General features: G+C 40.1%; 1 protein-coding gene across 1 annotated transcript in view; it reads left to right on the plus strand.

The window, feature by feature from the left end:
* Nucleotides 1-18590, plus strand: part of sema4ba (sema domain, immunoglobulin domain (Ig), transmembrane domain (TM) and short cytoplasmic domain, (semaphorin) 4Ba) — a 78496-nt gene that overhangs the window by 15663 nt on the left and 44243 nt on the right. The window lies entirely within an intron of this gene.

An 18590-nucleotide genomic window follows, 5' to 3' on the forward strand; every position in this document is an offset into this window, starting at 1 on the left:
GACGGTAGCTAGCGAGAGGCTGGGCTAAAGCGTGCCGTGTATGTTGTTGTACAGCGCACGGTGTGTGATTTTTATTTTTTTTCCCCAAACCACTTCAGCGGAAATCCCGCCCTGCAGTCGATTTCATTGGTTTAGGTTACAGTGACGGCGGGTAGGTTTAGAGATCAGTGTTTGGTGTAGGCAATCTGTACAGTGATTGACATATTGACATGACCAATGAAAACTTTAGAATCAGCTGCAGGGCGGGATTTGCGCTGAACGCGGAGACTTCCGCCACTTAATATGTTTGTGTGGAAACACGAAAATTGACCTATGTTCCGCACACAAAAGATTGCATTCGGTACCGAAAGCCCTGTACCGAAACGGTCCGGTACGAATACACGTACCGTTACACCCCTAAGTCACAGTGAGTCACGGCAATGCAGATAAAGTGGTTTCAAGTGTGGTTACAGTTTTTCAAAACTTCACGGAGACAGCGTTTGCTGCGATATGATATTAATGGAGAGGCGAAAGCGGTCACGGTGCTGTTGACGTTACACTTCCTCTGAGACAAGCAGGCACAACAGTGGTTTCTATGCCCTGGTGACTGACTGACAGGCTGAGGTTGTAAGGTAAGACAACTTTATTTCTACAGCTCCTTTCAGCAACAAGGCAATTCAATTACATTCCTTTGCACTTAAGTTAGTTCTCCATTTTTAACCAAATTAATTGTTAAAGGTTTGTGTCATTATGCAGTTTGCACTAAAAAGTCTTTGTTGTTTACATTCCTTTGCATTTTAGTTAATTCAATATTAGCCTGTACACAATGTCATTTTTTTATTTTCATTTTTTTATTTCATTTTATAATGTCACAAAATGTGACTGGCGCACCCCTATCCAAAAGCACAGAATTTTTTTACTTTTGATAACTATTTTGATTCACAATTAAGGTGGAAAATAAAAGTTTTGCGTTTAATGTATTTTTGTTGATGTTGACATTGATTTTAAACATATGTTATCGGAAACATTATCGTTAAGGAACTGGCATCGAAACTGAGGTATCGAAATTGGCACCGGATCGAAAGATTTTGAACGATGCCCAGCCCTATGTATAAGATGAGATGCTACAGAACATAGTGCCATAGTTAATCATATGCAACTTTCACTAACTGTAAAAATTGTAATTATGCCCTCAGTTGATCAGCTAAGAGTAGTTTTCTACAGATGTTTGTAATAAACTCAGCTTTTGAGTCTTAGGTACAGTACTCTGCGGCTCACAGTTCAGCATCATAGTACATGTATATTATGACGAATATACTGTTTTAAATAGACAGTGAACAGATAGGAATCTTCCTAGGTGTTGATCAGCAGTGTGCCCCCTGTGATCTTCAACTTCAGATTGAGAGACGGCTGATTTGTTTTTTTGTTGAATTTACACCCTTGTTAGAAGTGCAGCAGACAGGCGCTTGCATCAAATAAACAGGCATGCTATGTGCTTATAGTTCACTGTGCTTCTCCTGACATACCTGCCTTTTAAGTAGAGCCCTCAAATTATCTTTGCGCAAATAGCTCACCTAAGACAGAGGCAAAAAACTGAATAATGTGTAGTTTGTGAAGGAGCTATCACTAAGTGCAGGGGAGGGAAGGCTCTATTTAGTGGGACTATTTCATCTTGAGAAATGTTTAACCCTTGTCAGATGCATTCATCTGTCATTGGCTCCTAGTTTGGTCATAAATCTAAATTGGGCAAGCATGAAAGAGGCCCCGTCAGATCCCTAAGAACTTTATTTATACTAATTATATATTAGCATAAATAAATATATATATATATATTTTCCTTAAAGGTGCACTATGAGTTCCTGCATGGTTTCAGCGCGATTTCATTTTTGTCTCAAATCGTAGGCATCTCTCCTTGATCCGCTAGCTGCCTGCCCCCTGAATACACTGAAAAAGGCCGGTCTCGGGAGACAACACAGGGGTCGTAAACGTCAAACAAACACTAGGGGCACAGGCTGTGCACCAAAATACAACAAACCACGTTCCAGCCAATCACCGACAAGAAGGTTGGGGGAGGGGGTGCTTTTAGAGCAGCAGCCTTAATTTCAGTGAAAAAGACACACTAACCCCCACCCCCTCCCCCAACCATCTTGTCAGTGATTGGCTGGAACGTAGTTTGTTGTATTTTGGTGCACAGCCTGTGCCCCTAGCCAGGACAGATATAATAAATAGAAAAAAATAGTTGCTACTTATCCTTTTAGATTCACATTGCATTTGGACATTCCAGCAGATTCTGGTTGTAATTAAAATGGTTGAAATGGCTCCAACCAATTTTCACATTCAGTTTTCCTGTTTACAAGTGGGACCAACAGCTAATGTTTTAATTCAGAGTACAATATATAGAATATAGATGGTATACTGTATAGTAGTGTAGAATGGTAGGGCATGGTATTATGTGTTTACTTTTTGGTATTTTTGACATTTCTATCTTTTGCGATACAAAATTAGGATATATTTAAAAAAAAGCAACATTCCAGTAAAAATATTCATGTTTATGTTTAAAGGTACTTATTCACATGACTTTAAAAAAAATCAGTTTAAATTTCTTCTCTTCTCCAAATCCATAGACATGATCTGTTTGATGTTGCCTGATTAACCTTGCCAAGGGGCTCGAGCTTTCTTTAGATCACTCTAACAATGCCCATTGTAATATGCCTGCTTTGTCAACCAATTGTGGTGACAAGATGAGTGTTTCTTGGGGGGACGAGAGTGGGACGTGAATAGAGAGGTGAACATAATCGCTGTGTTGCCGCGGTAACATAGAACATGATACTGCAGGGAGAGTCGGCAAACAAGGTGACTGGTTAGGCAGTGCTGTAACAGAAGAGACCCAAAGTAGTTACCTGTAGCCTCTTAGATCAGCAGCAGATGGGACAGATCTCAAAATCATGTCACTAGTATCAGGAGTTTCCGGAACAGTGTCATAGCTATTTTCAGTTCTGTTAATCCATATATGGGTGGAAATTATTCTATATGTAGAAGGAAAAACTACACGTTTCAGTCATTGCCATTTACAAAAATTGAACTTTCCACATGTTGATGTGAATGTTTTTTAAAACACTCTTTTCCATCTGCAAATTATCATCGCCCCAAGGTCAAGAGCCATAGAAGTGTCTGATTCCTTTTCTTAGCCCTGCATCCTCAAAAATAATACACCTGTTTCAACTGCTGACCAAAGCAAACCATATTAGGAAATAGGAACACCAGTGACATCCACTGTTAACTCCAGCCCGCTTGCTGGGTAAGGAGAGAAAAATATTCATGTTTATAGATTGCTGTCTTCAGTTAGCCTTACTCAAACACATGGTCAGATACCAAAGAGCGGCATGATGGGATTTTGTGAATGTTCCACATTGCCAGAGCTTTATCAGAGCAGCCGTACCAGAGCCCCCTGAGACTCTGGAGAAGGGTGCCCAACATATAGCGCTTACAGCTGAAAGATAACAGAGCACCACTCTGTTATATTTCAGCTGTAAGCGCTATATGTTGGGGATTAAGATCACTAAAGTTATAAGATGCAACTGCTGCTCCACATCTTTTTACTGACAGCAGCATCTGCACAGACTGCCCTTTTGTAAATAAGTTAGAAGTCAGAAATAAACTTCCATTAAGTCATATTTTTGTATCAAAGTATCCCCTATAATGTAAAAGGTGTTCTAGCAGATCCCACTACAAATCAACACTCCAACTTTCAAGGCAATTGCGTGATCGTTCTAAGCTGGAACGTGTAGTGATGTGCACATGGATGTGGTCAGAGTTAACAAGAAAGTCAAGAGGTTTACATAAGAAAAGCTTGTTTATTCACAGAGGCCACATAAGTGATACTTTTAAGCTATCTTCTGCTGGCGTATGTATATGTGGTCTGACATACGGTAGGTCATGTGTTTATGTTTTTGGTTGACAAAAGCCAGAGTTGAGTGATGACTGAAATCGCCTCTTAAGACAGCTAACATTTGTCACCAATGGTTATTAGCACATTAAGGAAGCTAATTTCTGAAATGTGTTTTTGTCTTTATTTTCGTATTTCTTTTTTGTCTTCACTTAAAATGTGGACTATAAAATGATACCAGTGTTCTATGACAGCATTTACTGATATCTTTATTTTGGATTTCCTAGACCCCTCTCACCAAGAGTGAGAACCTTCTTGCTCACTAATAGGGCTGAAACAATTCCTCGAGTAATATAATTATAAATAAATAATTAGATTACTAAAAATCATTGATGCAAATACACCAAAACTCTGTACAGCTATTGTAGCTCACCACAATAGCATGCCGTCAATGCTACATCATCTCAGTAGAAAACATCCAGTCTACTCATCCATTCCACGGAGTGAACCCGACACAAGGTAACATTAACATCTGCTCCTGTCGTCCACCGCGCTGTTTTACACAACTACAGCATTTTAACGATCTAAGCACACAGCGTGAAGCGCATGGCGCAGGTGCGTTTAGGGCGTGTCCAAATCCACTTTGCTAGTTTGACGGCGGAAAAAGGGGTCTGTGCGTTCGAAAGGGTTGTACATAGTGTCTTCATTAATCATAGGTGTATTTTGGGCGTAACATGCAATAAACCAAGTGTCATCTCCCATTCTCTTTAAAAGCCAGGCGCCTTTGTACCTTGGCGCATTGCTATTATGATGGCGGATTTGCACCGTAATCTTTTTATTTGTAATCTTTTGCATGTTTGTGTGCTGCTGCGCTTCCCTTTGTGTGTGTGTGTGTGTGTGTGTGTGTGTGTGTGTGTGTGTGTGTATGTATAACAAGCATAGTGTGCATGCGCTGTGCATAAGCCTAGGCACATTTTACTAATTTGCTGTTAAAATAACAATGAAATGCTGCGCTATTGACTTCAGTCTTTTTGTTGGTCAATGGCGCGATCACTTCCTGCTGCCTCAAGATAGCAATACGCCAAGAATTCACCTGAACACGCTTCCCTATAAGACCAGCACGCCCATGGGCGCAAAGATGGGCGCAGGTGCATTTGCTATTTAAACGACGCGGGCGCTGGACGGGAAATTGACAACTGCATCGGTCTTAAACTAGCAAAGACACTTGCATCGGGCTTTGCGCTGTGTTGCACCAGGTGCAAGATAGGGCCCTTACTGTTTATCTTACTTTGCCACAAATCTTGACTGTTGGACAAATTCTTGTAAACTTAGCTGCTGGCGGAGATAAACCAGCCCCTCTCCGCTGGAGCGGTACATCCACATGGCTACTTAATATGCATTCTTCATTCTTTCTCCTCATCTCCTCACTCAGTATTAGCCTTCTCAAAATGTGCCCCCCTGAACAGTATAGTTGAATAGCCCTGCTGTGCTATAAGCTTTGTACAGTCACATTAACCTGGGCTTAGTGAACAGCTGTTTTGCATATCCAGTATAAAGAGCCAGAGGTATGAAGGGGTAGAGGGGCGAAAAACATTTACTTTTGGGTCACCAAAAATGTACTTAGGCCAACAGAATAAGGGCCTGTGCCGCCAGTGCTTAAAAATATCACCATCTATCCCTGTTATTGTATGCAATTTAGGCAATAAAAATGTTGCTTTAACTGAAATATGTATATTAACTATTGCTGTTTACTATAAAGCAAAGTTTACTATAAAGCAAAAATATCTCTTAATCGATGGAATAATCGGTAGAATACTTGATTACTAAAATAATCGATAGCTGCAGCCCTACTCACTAATCTTATGAACAGAGTGGGGTATACCTGTTTGTGCATTGCATTAACCTCTCACCATTAATGGCATTGCATTTTCCTGCAGTATTAGTAATAGCTGTATGAGGCTTGATATTGCTACACTAATGCTAATGCCACTTCTACATCCTCTACTGCATGTGACACAATATGAGAGTGTGTGTCCTGGTGGTTGATTATCTCTGTTGCTGTTTAGTTGCTACAGAAGGGAACAGCCAATCACCTTTGACCTTTTAATTTCAGAAGTAGTCTCTAGGGCCCGCGGAGGGGGGAAGGGAATGAGGATGCTGCAGCTAAGTGTGATCAATCAACACCATGTATTACAGTTGACCAACTCTTCCTGCATGTGTGAAATTTGAATAATTCATTGACACCTAACCCTTCAGGGGTATTTTGTTAAATTGGATTATGAAAATAGATTGCTTCTGTGGATTTTTGAGAACATGTAGGCTATATTCCAGGTTATATACATTTTAATATTTATGAGTGGTAAACAAAAACACAATTTTGTAAATTTTGTGTGTTCTTTCTGATACTTGCAAACATTTTTTTTTTAATTAAGTGCTATGAATAAAAGCATGTTTGGCCAGTGAGATTTTAACTTGAAATTGTCACTCAACACTTGTATTGCTAGGGGGCGACCTCTAGCTCACCCAGTTAGAGCTGAGTGAGCTATCGGCCCGGGTTCGAGTCCAACCTGCGGCCCTTTGCTGCGTGTCATCCCCCATCTCTCTCCCACCTTTCCTGTCTATCCACTGTCACTTTTAAATAAAGGGAAAGGCCCCAAAAAATAATCTTAAATCTAGCATTGCTAGTAGAACCTGCAGATTAAATACATAAATTATAAATACATCTTAAATATATTCCATGGACCTGCTAGGAGGACATTTTTTTCAGACACGATGAACATGACATATGGGCAAAGTGCTACCACATCTGTGCATTTTTATCTGATACTAAGTGGCTTGTCCAAGTTTCACATCCGGTTGTGTTATAATGCTTACATTCAGCATATCTTCTACAATTTATATTTCAAACCGCAAAAATGGCTTTTTGTGTTCCTCGAGAGCACGATGGTCTCATGTCAAGGTCACTCCCTTGTCTCTCAATGCTGTCATTGTATTTTTTGTCCTTTTGCACTGAAGTGCTTGAATCTATTTGCAACAGTGAGACTCAATAGCTCGTTGGGAACGGGGCTTTTCATTGGGAAAGTAGAATGATAGTCTGTGTGCTGCAGCAATAATATTTCAAGGCTGTTGTCCCCTGCGGTCATAAGGGGTTCAGCCAATTTGTGTTAGTAAAGGTCAAATCCATCAGGAGTGCTGTTTACATTTTGTGGTACCCTCCTTCCTCAGGCGTCATCCACTGAATAGTGTCACACACACTGGAAATCACACAGCCTTGTCCGAGTACAGTCTGCATTCCAGCCAGCCTACAAAACTTGGTATGTGAGGAATTGTGTACGCTCCATTTCAAAATGAGAGAGATGGACAAAAGAGCAGTTGGATTGATTTTTCTGCTTTCACTGTCACACATATTAAGGCCTTTGCCGCACATACAGTACAGTGCTTCTTTATTTTCTCCCTTTGTTTGGGTGTGTTGCGACTGAGATTACATAGTTACTGTTTTTCAGAAGGCCACATCTGCAAGCTGTAATGGTGGATCTCTGTTCTGAGTTTTCTGGTTTGTATTTAGGCTTAATTATTTATTTTTCAGTATTCACAACACTCATATACATTGCTTGATGTCACTCATAAGAACTTTTTCATACTTTTCTTTTGAGTGGGAAACATTATGTATCCTACATAGAGTACAGATTATGACGGATGTGAGTTGTCCGTGCACATAAGGGTCAGGCTTCATTCTTTAGCTGGCCATCAGGCCTTAAATTAAAGGTCTCTGTGGTCTGTCATTGCTGCTGCTCATGGCTTGACTGCCAAAACATGCTGTGACAATTACTGTCACTGTTCAAATTCACGCTAACCCTTCACTTTGTTTTCTTGTTATATTTATAGAGCACGTCAACGATAATGTTTGTTTTTGAATTTGTCAGTGAAAGCTTGTCCATACTCTGCTTTGTAAACAATAATTGATGTTTTTTTTTTTTTTTTTAGAAAGTTGCTGGTAATTTCCATTCAAAGTTTTAAAAACATACCAACTGAGGAAATGTGGAAACAAGCCTTTATTAGAGTGGCTTCATTATTTAAAAACATGACTTAAGTGTATGTACCAGATCTTGTCTACAGCAGTTTGCTTACCTGTGTTTACTCTTAAACTGGGCCTAAAGTAGAACTATTACTGGGTCAGAGCTACAGTACAATACATATGAGTTAGCTTTTCTTCATTATTTATTGTGTTGTTTACTTGAACACATTGCTTGCTATGAACAACATAGCTACATCTTTGTGTAACCCATTTATCCAATAGCTAGTGTAAATTGTTTGAGTTTTGACAGATGTCAGACTATATGAGAGAACACAGCTGCAGTCCATTTACACAATGCATTACAGTCTGTTTACTTTATCTACCGACTGCTGTGCCACTGAATACATTAAACATTGCAGATGGAATAATTATCATTATTAGTAGTAATAGTAATAACAAGTCGTTTTCACTATAATTAGGCTACACTTAAGCTTGGGTTTGAACCATCCATTACAAAAATATCTGTGTCTTCAGCTTGTTTCAGCCAGGCCACAGTTTGTCTTTCTTATTTTCAGGGCGCTGCAGGCAGGAAGCGTATGGTGGGTTTATTAGCTTTTGCTGGAAATGGCCACTGATGAGATTGACTCAGTTTCAATGCAATATGTAAAACGAAAACAATAAGCTAAAATCTTAAAGCAACACTAGAGAACTTTTCCCGCTTCGGTCCCCCTACAGGTTGGAAGCGGAATTATCCATTACATTACATTGTCCAGTTCATTCAAACTACAGATCCGCTACCCGATCTGGCAAACTTTCATAATGTAATGTAATGGACAATTCCGCTTCCAACCTGTGGGGGGACCGAAGCGGGAAAAGTTCTCTAGTGTTGCTTTAAGCTGCAGAGATGGGTAATAACTTTCCATGATTTTGGCATGAGTGATACCTTTTTTAAGTGATTTCAGTGTGTAAGTGATTAATTGATAGACAGAAAATGCCAACACTTTTAATAGTTGATTTGATTGATAATTGTTTAAGTCTTTTTTTAGCTTCCCACACAAATATGTTGGGTTTAGTTGGTTGGACAAAACAAAGCGAATTTGAAGAAAAACCAATGGTCATACAGTAACACAGCAAATGAGATGGGGAATCTTTGCACTGTGCTCACAACAACTAGTTGTAGCTGGAAGAGCAGACTGATCTTATGAAGTGGCGTATGTATGACATGGCAATTGGTATACCGTTATTGGCGTGTTATCAAGACGCACACTTGCTTTTCAGCGTGTTTATCAACGCCGTTTGTCCTCCATTGACTTACATTACCTTGCGTTTGCGTGTGAATTGACGCCGTAGCAAGTAGTATGAAAGGGCGAAAATCCGCATAGGGAGGTTAGTCGGGGTGGTGGATGGGTCAAACACAGGACTTTCACCCGCGTTTTCCACGTGTGTTGTTTCCTTACCACGTTTTTCTTTTCCTAAACACAACCCAGTTCTTCTTTTCCTAATCCCAACCGTTTTTTCTTTTCCCCCGCATGTGACGTTAAAACCAACCGTGGCTTTAGAAAGCGGAGTGTATGTTTACGCTGTATACAGCAGACTGCTGTCTGCTGTATACTAGTAGATATACATGCGGATAGCTCAAAATGCATACAGATAACACGCCACTTGGCTTTAGGAAAGTGGCGTGTATGTTTACGCGAAGTCATGATGCCACGTTGGGCAGAGAAACATTTTATTTTATGCTTTTTGAACGTATTTGGTTCAGCCTGGTTCAGTAATGTGTCCTTTTGACAGCATGTGCTTGTGGTTGTGTTTTTGATTTTGTTCGGAAGCATAGAGATCATGTGGTTCTGTCTAACCATTGTTGTGAGTATTGTTGTCAGTGGTGGTGGTCTGTGTGTGTAGGTGGTTAACAGCTGTCCTCTTGGAAAAGGCGACAGTTACATGTCCCTTATGGTCGGACTCTGCCTCTCAGATGTGCTCACAGCATCGACATATTCACTCAGCAGTTTTTGACAAACAGGTTGTGACGGCCAAGTTTGAATATAATCATTGTCTTAACAATTGTATCTATCTACTGACAACTGCTGTAAGGAGTCTCAGATGACCTTTTTCAGAGGTTGAATATCAACATGCGTTTTGAGCACTGGTAAGCAAGCACTTGTCACGCAATTGAATTACCACACAGAATAGACATTGTGTGGGCTCCCATACACTGGACACACACACACACACACACACACACACACACACACGCAGCCTGTGCCCGTGCCCCAAAGGGATAAGCCACATTATAGTCTACATCATATTATATCCATTCTGACAACAAACCCCAGTGATCATACACAATTAAGAGCAGTTGATCTAATTATTTCATAGGTCTGGCTCTAACCACTGAGGGCATTTTACAGTTACCAGATCATAAATATTAAATTTGGACTTGTGCATGCACTGAAAAGAGCTCAGCAGTGACAGAGAGAGTGCAGCTACAAGAAGCACCACCCTTCCTCCGTCCACTCCTCTCCCACCCTTCCACAGAGGCAGCCTATGATGTAATGTTTCTGCTGCTGATAGAGCAACCCCCTCTCCTGCTTTTTTTATATTTTATTCCCCTCCCCTTTCCGATTTGCTACTGCCGTTGCTGCTCTCACTGGTGGTGATAGTGGTGGTGGATGCGTGCGTGCGTGCGGTGCCGGTTCAGCTGCATCCCTGGGCATCTCTCGGGATCCCTGCAGAGCTTCTTTTCCTCTGTCACCACTCGGCAGAGCCTTTTGGTGTGACGTGATTTCTTATCTCCTGTGCAGTACAGTAAGCTTCTTTTTTACTTATATGACAATCTTTTAAAAGATCACAGCTCAGTTGTACTTTTTGATTTAAAAAAAAAAGAATAGATTTGCATGAGATAATTATTTATTTTACTTCCTTGGAACATATGTGTCACTTTGATTCGTCTGCTCCACAAAAAACTGGGCGTGTACAATGAAAGTCATGTAACCGAGATGAATGATGCGGTGGGTGTTATCTGCATGCAGATTTTTGACTGCTACAGAAATTTAACAGCGATTCACGGTGTGTTATGTAGATGCTTAGCCCAACACTTTTCCTTCTTTGTCATTGACTTTTAACGGGATGTGTATTTCTAGCACAGGACCACGGAGGGTTGGTTGTAAATGTACAGTAGGTGATTTTTCAGGAGTTGTTAAACCTTAACTCTTGCACTATATCAGATGGTAACTTAATATTTTATGTCTTGTCTGCCCCACATGTAGATGGCCTTATAACTAATTCATCCTCAGGATTTTTCCTGTTTGAGTCATCACTCATTTCCACTTTCTTTTGTCTAATGCTATCCATTCAACTCCTTAGGTCATTTACTCAGTACATTAGAAGTATAAAGTCGTTTTCACATATGAACTCCGACAATGTCTGAGGAATCAGGTCTGTCCCGTTCACACATGTAGCACACAACAGGAGATTGTCCGTGTTAGATGCGTCCTCACTGGAAGTACTCTGATGGTTTAGAAGAGGGGGGATGCTGGGTAAAGGGTGCAGCAGACAGGACATGACACGGATTACACCGGTCACAGAGCCGTTCATAATTTGGTCATAAACATGAAACAATGAATTTTTGAATTTGAATTTGATTTTAATTCTCACACTTTGGGCACAGTCAAAGATTACACATACTTTGTACTAGGGAGCTGGCAACCTAACCTAATGTCCTAATCAGTCAGATCGGACATTAGATCCTCACATACTGCTCTGACGGGTAATGTCTAGATAATTTCAGATTTGTAGTGCATGTGTAGCCTGGGAAAACCCTGACGAACTTCTGGCAAATTTGAGATTTGCTCTGCAAGTCCATCTGGCCAAGAGCCCATTCAAGCCCATTTCCAATTTTTCCAAATCAAGGCACCAATCACAACCGTTGAGGCGGGCTTTGCACGATGACGATAGCGCAGCGATGGCAAGCAGCTTTTTGTTTACATTCAACATGACGGCCACCGAAGCACAACAACCCGTTGATGCCGCTGTTGCTGCTACGTCTCCCGGATCGTTGGTCTGATTGGTTGAAGGACTATCCAATTGCGCCCAGAGGCATTTGAGTGGCGTCCGTTGGTGACGCCCCTTTGGTAATGAGCTGTGAATGAACCTTCCCCAAACCCACTCTCAGTTACAACTGAGAAGGGTCTGGTGTCAACCAGGCTAGTGCATGTGTGAAATGAGCTTCGCATTTCTCTATTGTTGTAATCAGCTTGATGAACTAACACATCTCTAAATTACAATCTCATTAGCCCTTTGGCATCAGGATATATATTCTGGAGAAGGGTCCCAGCTTGGATAAAGTCAAGAGAAACCATGTGGTACTTTTAGGGTCATTTTATGATTTCCCCATAGAGAAGGGGTCATGTTTACAGTGAAGGTAATTGGTCTTTGAGACTCAGCGGACACACAGCATATTATCCTTTGGGGCAATTATTCTTCTGCATTTGTTGAAAAATAGGCAATCTAGCCGCTTCATGTATGTAATTAACTGACAGCTGAAACTGAAAGCAAATACCCCACTGTCATTTTCACCTTAAGACATATTAATGTCACCACACCAGTGTGTGAGTGTTATTACGAAACTGAGTGTTTTATGATTAATTGATTATCAAAATAGTTGCTCAATTATTCTCTGTCCACAGATTAAGCAATTAATCGACTAATCTTTGCGGCTTTAATGCATACATGAGGTGATAGGGCTGCTTTCTTAGCTCATGAAAAGTTGACATTTTGGAGATACATTGGTTATCCAACCACTTGCCAGGTATTTCTTTGAAAGTGCCTGCCCTTTTCCAAACATTTTCCAATAACGGCTTCTCAGAAAGTTCTGTGTTAACAAACCATCAGGTTTTAATAGGACCTTGACGATATACAGTGTAGATAAATAGATAGGATGGATAAGAATGATAAAAAAAACCAGACAGAAATGTCTGGTTTTGGTGATTATTCACTAAATTAAATATCTTACAAATCACAATACCTTTTTAAATTGATGCAACAATAATTTCAATGTAATATTGCCATACAGCTGCCCTGCTCATTGATTTACAACGTCACCTAGAATGACTTGATACAACCGGCTTTATTAAAGGGAGAGATGCAACAATATAATGAGAATAGACAAATCACAGTATAAGGTCAAATTGATTACCCTGTCACTCTGGCATGAGGTTTGAGAAATTATATAGATATTGTTGGACTGCTGAATCTTAATTTCTTGCCATAGGAAGACAAATAATTACTTGATTAAATTCCCCCTCTGTTGCACAGAGGAGGACATGGTTGTTACTGTATGTGGTAGTGGGGGTGTGTATGTGTGGGGGAGGGGACCTGAGACAGAAAATACAGGAAAGTTGAGCTGCTGACATGGAGGGCCACCTGAGGAGCATCCGAGCTGTTCCTCTTGCTCTGTCTGCTGAATTTTAAGCAGGCCTACTTGCTTTGGAGCTATGCCATTGGCTCTGGTTTGACAAATTGTTAATCCAATAAATAGTTTGGCAGTCAAAGCCACTAAAAACATATTTCTCTTTACAAAGATAAACACAGTATAGAAAAGGATTGAGGGAAGAACAGCCACATGCAACAAGCACCGGAAAGAGAGCATGTGATAAGTCGCAGGTACAGGATGATGATGTAGTAGACGTGTGACTGGAAATACTGGGAACTCCAGCAGCGGTTTCAGACAAGTGAGTAATAGATAGTATGCCGACATAGAGAAAATGAGCATGTATGCAACAGTCTAATGAAAGGACCAGGGGTGAGTCACGTAGATGGCTATAAACACACACACACACACACACACACACACACACACACACACACACACACACCCCAGGGATTGTTCATTGGCATCATCTCCCTGCCAGAGGGCACTCATCCCACAAACCTTCTCTGCTGGAGAGCTACGATGGCAGAAGTGGTGGAGTAATGCCTTTGCTTGTGTCCTGCCAAGCCATCACAGGTTCATTTTTTCCCCAAAGCTTTGTCACAGGATGAAAAACCTCAACATCCCATATACATGCACCAGGCCATCTGAGAAGAGCGTGATTGATCATATGCTAAGTATATTGCACACCATCCAACGTGCTGAACCAGTCACACAAAATTAGTCACTCACCTCAGTTGTGGGTCACAATACCACCTCAGCTGGTACTTTTCCGGACAGCTCATTCGCCTTTACCACAAATAGGAAATATATCCTATTTAGTTTAAAATTAGGTTTTTGTGGGTGCCTGGGTAGCTCACCTGGTAGAGCGTGCTCTCTCTCTCTCTCCCCTTTCATGTCTTTAGCTGTCCTATAAATAAAGGCCTAAAATGCCCAAAAAATAATCTTAAAAAAATTGTTTTTGTTCACAAGAATTATAAGACAAATAATAATTTAATAAAAATTTAAAGTAGGGCTGCAACTAACTTTTATTTTTATTATACATTATTATCCTGGTTATTTCCTTGCTTAGTTTACTTATTAAATGTCAGAAACTGATAGACTCTTCAGAAGAGGTTATTATTCTCACTCGAAGTTTCTGCGCGCAAAAGTCGCCGGACGACACAATCTTCTGAACATAGCCATACTGAGAAATACAGAGAGAGTTGTGTGGAGCTGATAGTCTTAGTTAGCTTTGTAGCAACTCATTTAGCAATGGCTTGAATGTAACGGATGTTCAATAATATCAAAAAGTTACGCACTAAAGCTTTAATAACAAGCAGTTGGCAGCCGCTGGGTCAATCATTACAAACATATGCTGTGCATTCAAACCCACACAACTTTATTTTTTACTTTTAGTGAAAATCCAGAAGTTTTAAAAGATACCAAACACGTCAGGTTGAATATTGGTGGAATGTGTATAAAATGATGAACAAGACATTTGATGGCACGCTTATAAAAAAGCATTCTTGGGTTTGAGTCCAAAAAAGACGGCGTGTGTGTTCCAGGTGGAGAAAGTGGGGGCTCATGTTCTAAAATATAAATCAGTTATCAAAAGAAAAAAAAGGGTTGTACACCATAAAAAAGTATTTCTCTCTGTCTAAACATCCTTTAGGACAAATGAAGAGTTGGAACAAGCTGATGCTGTCACAGTGTAGTTAGCAACTATTAAGCTACTTAATAATAAAACCATATGTGTAGGGGTTAAACATCCAAACCATGTACAAGTAATGACACATTAGCGTCACTGTTTTACAGTTTCCTGGTTTCTACATTACAGTAAAGGCGCTGACACACCAAGCCGATAATCAGCCGTTGGACAATCTGGCGAGGTCAGTGACTCAAGTCTGTTCGGTGTGTTCTGTGCCGTCATCCATCCGAGGGGCCGTCAGCCTTCATTTTAGCTGATTTGACATGTATAATCGGCGGGGCGGGCACTGCTGGCAGTCGGACTCAAATGACCAATCTGATTGGTAGAGTGCTAACCCGGAAACGGGGAGCGGAATGAGCGTGACTAGATTCTCTCAAAATCTGATGAAAATCTTTTAAACTGACCTTTGTTGATCTGAAATGAAGACAGATTCAGCAACTGCATGGCCTATTTCTCGCTTAAAATGTTTTCAGAAACACATTTCGGTGAACTATTTTAGTACAATATGAGATCGTATTCTGAACAAGCCGCCATGACAGTCTGTCTTTGAATTTCCGGAGAAACCAGACCCGATGCGTTTGTCCAATCAGCTGCCGGTTTTCATTTTTGGGCGACAATACAGATTAGCACCGCCTGCTGTTATGGAGACGTCTTACGTCTCGTCTCTTTGGTGTGTTCCGAGGCACTTTTTTGACCAATTTGGGGACACTGATCAGTCCAACTCTTTTCTGCCGAGGGTCGGCCGTCTGGTCTGTGTGTCTGCAGCTTTAGACTGAGGCTGAAAAATCAGGCCAAATGGCAAATGCAAGTGGTGCGAGGACAAGGTACGGCCTTGACTGAGTAGTTGTGACTTTGTTACCTGTTTTGCTTGAGAAGTCAGTTTGTTTACTGGGAATTATGTTGTTTTTATATCGGTCACATTTTTCTGTCACATGAATCACAAAATGACAGTGTTTCAACATATTGGACAGTGCTTTGTTAACGCACACATTAATGCTGTAAAACCGAGTTTCGTCTTGATGACACAGTCAAACAGTGTAATGGCTGAACACGGAAGTGGTAACATGAAGCTGAGAGTTGGGTGTCAGGATGGCTCAGTTGTCTTCAGTGCTTCTGTCAGCCTCAGTGACTCTAAGTAGCCTAGTGCTGCTATCTGGTGTGTTTCCATTAAGCTAATATGTGAAACACGAAGGCTTATCGCAGAGCTGTAATTCCTAGACTGTTATTCATTTATATAGAATGACCTGTCAGCACTTAAGCAAGCTGTGTGTGAAGCATCCTGAGGAGAACGTTCAAACCTTGATTTTTCATGTGGTCCAAATATTTCTGCCTTCATCAGGTTGGTTTCTGCAGCTGTTTCCAGTTTGTTACAAAAACATTATCATCAATAAAAAAATTTTTTTTGAAGATACCAATATTTACAGCAGAAATACAAATCACCATACATCCAAAACATATAATGGTATAACTGTCTTTTCAGAATATTCTCTAACAAATACAACCTTTCATATCAACCTATCATTGGGTAAAAAGGTTGTATTTTACTTTCCAACACAAAGCAACACATTTCTGTACACTAAACCAAATTTCTTCAACCTAATTTTTCAATCAGTACATTCAATTGTCTTCCATCTCTTAATATGTATGGGTAACCCTAACTCATTTCAAAAGTAGCCTTGGGTTGACATCCAAAATGTGTCATTGTCTCAAAACACAAGTGTTAACAATTTGCAACCAATTAAAGTTTCTGCATTTTTTAATTGTAACTGTTGGGGTGCACTTTGTATAGAAGTCAGGGAGAACAGGGGCAATGAAAAGCAACATTATGATAACAGCCACATTAAAAGGGTCATAAGCAATGAAAAAGGCCAGTCTGTTTGACTGGTGCTGTAAATAAGACATCCAGTGAGTATCCTTTTCGTGGCATACGTACGTCTCAGGTGACCGCGAGGAATCTTGACTCTGTCGATACACTGAGCCTACATTCAGAATCCTAACACCTCAAACTTGGCATCGCGTCTCCCTCCTTAGCAGTTGCCTAAAGTGTATAATTAGCATCTGCTATTTTAGAAAACGGCATCCCTGTCTCAACACCCCGGTATCTTACACTTCTCTCTATTTACCCTGGAAATATTTTTGGAGAAGGCATGTGAAGTTACTTGGTAACACTTTACTTTTAAAGAGGGCTTTTTTGTGTACATTCATTGGCATATCATCACACATGCACATCTCCTTTTCTCTCTGCAATATATAGAATACATATTTTACATTTAATAACAATGTTGATATAGGTTTATCAATATCAAAGTACTAGTATACATCCAGGCTTTTTTTATAAAACAAAGACCATGCAGTTTTTTTGAGCTGAGTGTCCCCTTTACAAGTCATGAAACGGCCCCTTCTGAGACTGTTGCATCACTTCTGTTGTACCTTCAATGTCATGGCCTGAAAACCTTGTCCTTGCCAATGTTAGTTTGAGTATTATTTTAGAACTACTTTGTGGCCTAACTTTACACACTTGACTCTTATTGTCTTCTTCATGTGCCTTTCATGTAGCCTGTATCTCTCTGCTGGATTTGTCATTGATTAAATATTTAATAATTTGCAATATTTTATGCCAGCAGGGTGGCAGTGTTGCAAAACTGGAGATATATAATTCACTTGAAAATGAAAAAAATCCTTATGAAGAAATAAACAAGTAAACGTTTATGCTTAAAACTGAGGGCACAGGAGAAGTGCATATTTGTACCTAAACGAACATTTTGACCATGCCAGGCACATATTAGATCTATCATTTGATCCACCAAAAAAGGACAATGTAGTGCTGGTTAAAGCCTGAAATACAGAGGTAGAAGTACAAAGACAAAGAGTACCATGTTTTACATAAGGAGCATTTTCTCTTAGTGACGAGTTTTTGTACTCTGAGAGTTACAGTTCTGGTCTACTTTTTTCTGAGCATGTTCATGATGATCATTGGTGCTTTTTACACGAGGTAAATGGTTTATGGATGGCCTCTGATAGCAGATCTGTTTTACAGTGTGATTACACAAATTATGTGTAAAAATAAAAAATAAATGATGTTGCCTTAACTTTCAAAATGTTTAACTTCTCTCTGATATTAAATACAAAGAAAGTGGTTAATTGATGAATGATTTAGGACAGACAGATTTGGGTTTCTTTCCGGTAGCTTGAAGTTACTGGTAATTACAATCATTAAAGTCAGTCTTTATATGGATGCAAGCAGCTGGCTGAGAGGCAAACATCTGCAGTCCATAACAGGGAACCACCTCCCAAGAGAGCTAAAAAAAACAAAAACGTTACATTCAATGTGATTAGGACTTTGTCTCATTTAGGCCTAGTTCCTGCTCACATTATAAATCCAGTCATGTCATGGTACGTAGCATGAATGTTTTTCAAAAGCCTTTATTAATCCCACAATGGGGAAATTCACACTTTTCTTGTGTAACCTCAAAATGTGCTTTTGCATCATGTGAGAATGATTTCCCAAAAGCGGACAATCAGCAGCCTTGTGACCATTCAATCACAGGATACATTTGAAAGTTTTGTTTTATTTATTGGCACAGGTTGAAAT

Source organism: Sander lucioperca, chromosome 7, assembly GCF_008315115.2.
Source record: "Sander lucioperca isolate FBNREF2018 chromosome 7, SLUC_FBN_1.2, whole genome shotgun sequence".
Classification (NCBI taxonomy): Eukaryota; Metazoa; Chordata; class Actinopteri; order Perciformes; family Percidae; genus Sander; species Sander lucioperca.